This window comes from Giraffa tippelskirchi, chromosome 9 (genome assembly GCF_054371585.1).
Source record: "Giraffa tippelskirchi isolate mGirTip1 chromosome 9, T2T-mGirTip1v1.2.pri, whole genome shotgun sequence".
Taxonomy (NCBI): domain Eukaryota; kingdom Metazoa; phylum Chordata; class Mammalia; order Artiodactyla; family Giraffidae; genus Giraffa; species Giraffa tippelskirchi.
In genome coordinates, this window is record NC_137283.1 from 34,674,312 (window position 1) to 34,682,221 (window position 7,910).

Genomic DNA, 7,910 nt, shown 5'->3' on the forward strand with positions numbered 1-7,910 from the left:
CAGTGTGTTAAAAAGGAAAGACATCACTTTGATGAGTCAAGACTGTGGTCTTTCCAGTAGTCTCATATGGATGTGAGAGTTGGACCGTAAAGAAGGCTGAGTGCCAAAGAACTGATGTTTTCAAACTGTGGTGCTGGAGAAGACTCTTGAGAGTCTCTTGGACAACAAGGAGATCAAACCAGTCAGTCCTAAAGGAAATCAACCCTTACTACTCATTGGAAGGACTGATGCTGAAGCTGAAGCTCCATTCCTTTGGCTACCTGATGCAAAGAGCTGACTCATTGGAAAAGACCCTGATGCTGGGGAAGATCAAAGGCAGGAGGAGAAGAGGATGACAGAGGATGAAATGGTTGGATGGCATCACTAATTCAATTGACATGAATTTGGACAAGCTCTGGAAGATGGTGAGGGACAGGGAAGCCTGATGTGCTGCAGTCCATGGGGTTGCAAAGAGTTGGACACAACTTGGCAACTGAACAACAACAAGGGCTGCTTGTGATGGTTTGCAGCTGTGAAGAGAGGACCTATCTAAAAAAGAAGCCAAAGAGATTCAGGAAGATACAAGAAATAGAGGGAGACACAGATTTCCTTTGACTTTACTTGGACCTCTGGGTCAAACTATGCCTAAGTCTGTTATCCTTTTGATTCCTCAATTACATGATCTTATAGCTTCCCTTTTGCTTACACCAGCTTCAGTTGGGTTTCTGTCACTTGTGATATAGAGTTCTGACTCATAATTGTGTAATTTAACCTGATTTAAGTTTCCCCTCCTGAATTTATAGTTAGAAATCATCTCTTTTTGTAAAACTGAGCATGAAGATTGTAGCATCTTGTTTGTCACAGAAATCCACATTTCATTGGTAAAAGAAAAACACATTTCATGGTGGAAGGGCTTCTCAGAGGCTCATTTCAGGCCTACATTGGAGCTCCTTGTGGTGGGAGTGTGGACCGTTCAGCCCTTTGTGATAGTAGAATAGACATTGGATGAATGAAGTTGTGTCATTTAAAACTGATGTGATCATATCAACAATGAATGTTAGTTCATACAATATCTTATACTTTTTAATAGTTACATTTTCAGATGTAAGACTGATTTATCCATTCAACATTTTGAAATCTCAACTCCATGGATGAATTTTAAACAAAGGAGTGGCTATACATCTCTACTGTTTACAAAGTGTATTGGCGCCATGGTGCCTAGAAAAATAAAAGTCAAATTTTGTTCCTTCTCAGTCAAATCTTAACCTGCCTTTGAAGCCATAGTTCCTGCCATACTTTCTCAGAGTTTGTGTGACAGTCATACTGTGTTATTGATCTCTTACCAAGCCCTGGTACCCCTATTCCCTACAACCGCCATTGCCTCTGCTCACCTGAATTCCTTGGATTGGATGCATTTCTTTATGTACTCATTTTTCAAGATATGGATGGTGTGAAACTTAGTCCATGACCTGCTGTTCACATTAAGATCAAACCTTCCTTTAAATCCTGAATATATGTTTTTCACATTCCTCTCACTAGACTTCTTAGATCATAAAAAATTTGATTTGTATTTTTCCCTTTATTATGCTGTGCGTCATATCTCTTTTATCTTCAGTGCCTCAAAGAAACTAACTAGGTCCATTCCTCTAGCATATCCTGTTGTGGCATCACTTATTTCTTTACAATATTTGTCATGATTGGAGTTTTATAGTTGTTTGTGTGATTTTTGGATTAATTTGTTTCTACTTTACTACATCAGAAGCCTAAAACGGTCAGGATCAAGACGAATTTTGTTTGCCAGTGTAACCCTCTGGCCTAACATAGTTCCTGACACATAACGGGTGCTAAAAAATAATCATCGAATAGATGGGTAAAATTTTGTTGAATGAATGAATGAATATGTATTCTCCTTCAAGAATATCAGTAGTTTAAAAAGATGAACCAAAAGAAGATAATACTTTCTTACAGTGGAGATAGCTAGTAATGTCAATAATAGTGGAATTTCAGGATGAAGGGTTACTTAAAAACAATGTTTGAATTTCTTCTTACAGAAAAATTGAAAAAAACTACATGAAGAACTTTTTCCCCACCTTGAATCACTGGAGAGTAAGTTGTGAGTCATTCCCCAGTACTTTGGAGTATACTTGACCTAAATGAGGACATACTCCTGTATAACTAGAATATAGCCATCAACATCACAAAGTTAACATTTATAAATGACTATCATTTAATTCATAGACCACATTCAAGTTTTGTTCATTGTTCCATTAATGTCATTTATAGTGAATGGATCTAATCTTGGATCACACATTGCATTCGATTGTCCTATCTCCTTTTATTTATCTAAATATGTTTGTTAGCTTGACTTATAAAACAGATCCCTATAGTATGTAGATTTTCATTTGAACTCTTGCCCTAGGCCCTACATATGTTACTGGTGGGATTTTCTCAGATCTCCCTATCTACACCACTCCTTATGTAAGTCCCTAAATTTTTCATTATCTTGAACTCTAGAGACAGCTCAGAGATAATTTTCAAATTCTGTGCATTGGAAAGGATTGGATGTGTTTGTCCATTTAGTAACCATTGCCATCTGCTTCATAATCACACAGCCTTGTGGACTGTCCGGGGACTCCTGTGTGCAGTGTCTTCTTTTGGTTCTGGTCTGATGGCAGTTGACAGTTAAAGCTTGGCTTTAAGTATGTTGCCGTTTCCTACTCCAGGGAATCTTCCCAACCCTGGGATTGAACCCACATCTCTTGCATCTACTGCACTGGCAGGCAGATTTTTTACTGGAGCCACCTAGGAAGCCCCAACTAACAAGGTTAATATGGTTAAAAAATGAGTCTGATCATTTAGAGATGCCCAGTTTATTGTTTAATTATCTGTTCATGGGTTGGTGTTGGTCTGCAGTATACAATGGTATTTTGTGCCACTAGCCCTTCTAATGAGTTCCTGTGGAATCTCAGTTTAGACAGTGTAGCGTATAAGTGTTTCTAGAATGGAAACTCTTCCTATTCCAGTAAGGAGCTAGCTGATGTTAAAGAACTGTCTCCACTCTACTCTCCTTCCTACTGTCCCTTTGATCATACAGTTTTTTTTTTCCTTATCATAAAACCAATACATGTTTATAGAAGGAAAGAAAAAGATAAGTGAAGAAAAGAAAATAACAGCTCCAGAAATTCTACCAGGCAGACAGTCACTGATTACATATCAGTATATCTTTAGAATCACTTGGGGAGCTTTTAAGGAATAACAATGACTCTGTTTCTCTTCCAGAGATTCTGATTCCAGTGGTCAAGAGTGCACTTGGGCAGGGGTCATTATATGGGTCTAATGTTCAGGCAAAAACAATAGATCTGGGCATTTAGTATGTATATAAAATGTATATTTTACCAAAATGGGCATTCTATAATGCAGTTTTATAACCTGATTTTATCATTCAACAGTTTATCACCAACATCTTGCCATAGAAGGATGAGTTATCTAAGCAGAATGTTTTCACCCAGGCCAAGGGACAGAGTGGGAGTGGGGATTGAGGACAGGGGTGGAAGCAGAAAATGCTTCAGAAAGCTCACTGGTGCCGAGAAAACAGAACCACACTTGGTTTGGATTATGACAAATGAAACAAAGACTGGAATTCTCTGGCTATAAAGGTGTGGCTTTCAGTGGAACTGTCTCTAAATAATTGCTAATTAGCCATAGACACAACTGGAAATTCTTGCAGTTACTTATTTCTCATTCATTCCTTCTTTCAGTCAACACATACAGAACACTACTTAGTGTATACTACTAGAGATATAAAGATGAATAAGATTTTGTTCTTCAATTCAAGGAGCTTATAATCTCAGAAGAGCTGAGACAGATGTACAGGTTGCATGTGTATTTATTGAGCACTTATTCTGTTCCACATACTCTTCTAGGCACACTAAATAAATTTCCTCAATAAATGTTCCCCATCACCTGATTAAATCAGTAGTATTATTACACTTTTCTACCCATGAAGAGACTGAGGCCTGAGAGGTTACATTGGCTCCAGAGTTCAAGCTCTTAACCTGTATACTCTGCTACATCAAAGATGCTAAAGGACAATATGTACCATAGTAAGGTTCATAAAGGAGGAAATGATGAATTCTAATGTGAGAAAGGAGGAGGAAGAGCTTCAGGAAAGACTTTGGAGTCAGATTATTTCATTTTATAAGGGAAAATACCATAAGGAGGGAGGATATGTAAATACTTGCCATATATATCCGTAGGGCTGTTCATTGGGAGTATGTTGTTTCTTCTCTATGTCTCCTATGTCTTCATAGCCCACGGGAGCTGCAGGAAGACCAACTGAGTTAGTCTAGTAGCCACTAGAGTGTGGATCAATTCATGCTTCAGTACCAGGTGGGGCAGTGGAGCCCCCATGGCTGCATTGGAACTCCTGCATGGGAGAAAAGTCACACTGGCACCTTTTGATTAGGGGCAGATAAAAGGGTGCCCAAAAGGAGGGTAGCATCACCTCAAGATCCTTCTCCTAAGGGAAGGCCACTGAACCAAGAACTGAGAAGATGATACTCAGGCGAAAATCCCGATTTGTTGTGAGATCTGAGGAAACTGCTCGAGGAGTTCTGATCAATAGACTTATTGAGAGAGAGATTCCAGAATGCTTGCTGCTACAACCCACACTACTGTAGGTGCCCTGGCTGTCTGGAAGAGGATACTGGTTAGAATTTACTGGATTGTCAAGCAGAAAGAAGCACAGAAATATATCTTGCCAGTAGAGGGGCAGAAAATCACATGGTGAGAATTAGAAAGTAGACTACTCCTGAAGAGTGTTCAGGAAGTTTTTACATGCACTGCTAATCTTCTTTAACAGGGTGAATCCTGCCCTTGGTTCTATGAACATATAGATGGGTTTGTTTATGCACGTATAAAAGTAGGAACTGTAAAGATATGAATTTCTCTGTTAAAATGCTTTGTATCAAAGGAGAAACAAGATCTTGCCCCAAATAGGTTTAAAAATTAAAGAAAGCTTGGCTCATAAGAGTTCAAAGTCTAATATTAAAAAGACTTTAGGCTTGGTTGATTCAGTACCCAAGGAATTTGGTTATATTAATTAGTGTAGGAAATGCTGTGTGCCATGTCTTTGTCATTTGCGCTACTGTAACAGAATGTCATAAGCTGAGTGACTTAAAATCAACAGAAATCTGGAGATTGGAAGTCCAAGATGAGGGTTCAAGCATGGTCAGGGTCTGTTGAGGGCTTTTTTGGGGGGTTGCAGACTGCCAACTTCTTATATTTTCACAAGGCTGAAAGGGAATGAGCTCTCTGGCCTCTTCTTATAAGGACACTAATCCTGTTCATGAGGGCTTCACCCTCATGACTTCATTACCTTGCAAAAGACCTGACCTTGAATACCATCACACTGGAAATTAGATTTCAGCATATGAATTTGGAAAAGACACAAACGTTCAGTCTATAATAGGCTACAACAAACTAGTTGTGAGATCTCAAGGGCTTCATGCAATACAGCAGTACTGCTCATGTATGCAGCATTCTCTGAAAATGGAGGCTTCTACTACATCCAAGGACCTTGCCTCCTTTTATGCTATAGTCCTGCTATCTTGAACATGGCTTCACAGTCATCCTGGCACAATCTATTCTACAGTGGAGAAGCAGAAGTTTGTGAAGGATCAAGCAGGACATTTTCCAGCCCAGTTCCAGAAGCTGTAAACGTCATTTCCATCCATAATCCACTAGTCAGGACTCAATTGTGTGGCACTGCCTAACTTCAGGGGAGGCTATTAACTATGGTTTCCTTGGTGCCTGGGAAGAAAACAAAGTGAGTTTGGTGAGCTTACTATCTCAATCTCATGAGTTCTTTCCATTTTTCTGCTTTGACATTCTCAAAGTCTTCTGGTAGCTACTTTCTGGTTGCTACCTTCTGTGGTAGAAACAAGGCTGCAGCAGTTCCAGGTGTCACATCCTGTCGCCATGGCTGAGGAAAGAAAAGAAATTGTCTCTGTTTTTGGCTGTCTCCTTTGAACGAGTACACCTCTTCCAGAAACCCCCCAGCAAACCTTGCCTCACTTCTCATTGACCATCAATTGCCCCTACCTGCATCTATCACTGGAAGGGGAATGAGATTCCTCTTTGACAAATCAAGCCTGTTGTTGGAGCTGGTGAGAGGGGATGTGTCCTCTGAAGCATGGAGTTGCTTGTACAGCTGGATTGCTAAAAATTTCAGGGTTCTGTTAGAATGCAAAAGAGGGAAATGGTGCTGATTACATGAACATCGGTGTCTGGTGTATTTGTTCTGCATATTCGAGAGGGACTAGATGGGTTTCTCTGGGGAATGACTGAGAAGGGCAGTAAGGAGTAAGGTTAGTGATATGGCAGGAGTTCTGATGTGACTGTTCTCCTTGTTCTGTGTCCTCTAATAAATTCTTCCTTGCTTCCAGTATTGCTTTTGCAGAAACTGGCAAAGGACTGAATTTCTCATCTGGATTGACAAAGGGTAACAACACACATGGAAGCTTGGGCTATGGGAGCGATGGGCAAGTGGCAGAAGACATTGAGAGGGCAATGTAATTGTGAGTTAAAACTGAGGTCATCTAAATCTCAGATGAAGACAAGTCTCAGCAGCAGCCATGCAGGTAACAAGAGAACAACTGCGGACTTGAGAATTTATTTTTTTTTCCGTCTGCGACCGGTCTTAGTTGTGGCACACGGGATCTTCAATCTTTGTCGTGGCATATGAGATCTTTAGTTGTGGCATGTGGAATCTTCAGTCTTCATCGGGGCGTGCAAACTCTTAATTGCGTCAGGTAAGATCTAGTTCCGTGACCAGGGATTGAACATGCCTTGCGAGCGTGGAGTCTTAGCCACTTGACTTGATCCACTTCCCTGGATCACCACCAGGGAAGTTCCAGAAATTGTAAGTAACACCAAGGAAAACACCTTAGTGTTTTTAAGAAGGAGACTTAGGATTTGTGGAAATCTTTGGGTAGTTTAATGTGCCATTTACTAACGACCAGATACATGTTGATTCTCCACCACTACTTTAATAAAAGAAGACACAGAAGTGAAGAAATTTAAAACTGTCCAGGAGGGTTAATTTCCAAAGGTCTGCATGGGAGTTGGGGCTAAGTTGAGTGTAATTTACCCCCTAGGAAGTAATGCAGTGATGTCCTTCTGTCAAGGAAATTTCAATGATGAACACTTCCAATGGTCATCCAGTGAAGTGGTGACAAACCCAGAGTTCACCCTAGACAAATGTCCCAAAGGCTTTGCTGTGCCTGTGAGTGACCAAAGCGTGTTCTTTGGGAGGTTCTGTGATGTAGAGGTTAAAAGTATGGTTTCTGAGGTCAGAGAGTCCTGGGTTCCAAGTTCCATTCTACTTCCAGCTCTTTGACCTTGGGTGGCTAACACAACCGCTTTAATCTCATCATGTATCCTGTATGAGGATCATTATACAGTTTCTAAGAGATATTTAAAGTAAAAGCACTAGACAGGGTTTCTGGATGGTAAAAAGTACTTAATAAATTCCAGCTGATCTTGTTACTATAATTTAGTTTGTAATACAGTAGCTACAGTGGTAGAAACAGAGATGCATTTTGTGGATTACATAAGGGTGAATAAAATCACACATACAGCACAGTGGAAGAAGACACTCAAACAACTTTTTAAGAAGACTATATTGTCAGCTCTTTAGCATGATTGGAAGCCAAAATAGAGGACATAGTGCCCTTCTTGGGAAGAGGAGCTCTGCTTTTAGAGATACTTGACATTTTTTTGTGTGGGATTTTAATGAGCACACATAGTGATTTTTGTCACTATGCATTTAGCTAAATGTATTTTAAACAATTCCTAAGAATTTATTCAAGTAAAACTTCTATATGTGTCTAGATGAAAAGATTGATCTTCCCCTCTTTCATTCATTCATT

General features: G+C 39.9%; 1 long non-coding RNA gene across 1 annotated transcript; it reads right to left on the bottom strand.

Annotated features, from left to right (window-relative positions):
* Positions 1 to 360: 360 nt before the first annotated feature.
* Positions 361 to 7,285, bottom strand: LOC145520483 (uncharacterized). The gene is made up of 4 exons (XR_014064499.1): positions 7,130 to 7,285; positions 6,082 to 6,215; positions 5,826 to 5,962; positions 361 to 4,299 (listed from the first exon to the last, which is right to left on the bottom strand). It is a non-coding gene; the product is annotated as an uncharacterized LOC145520483 (long non-coding RNA).
* Positions 7,286 to 7,910: the final 625 nt, after the last annotated feature.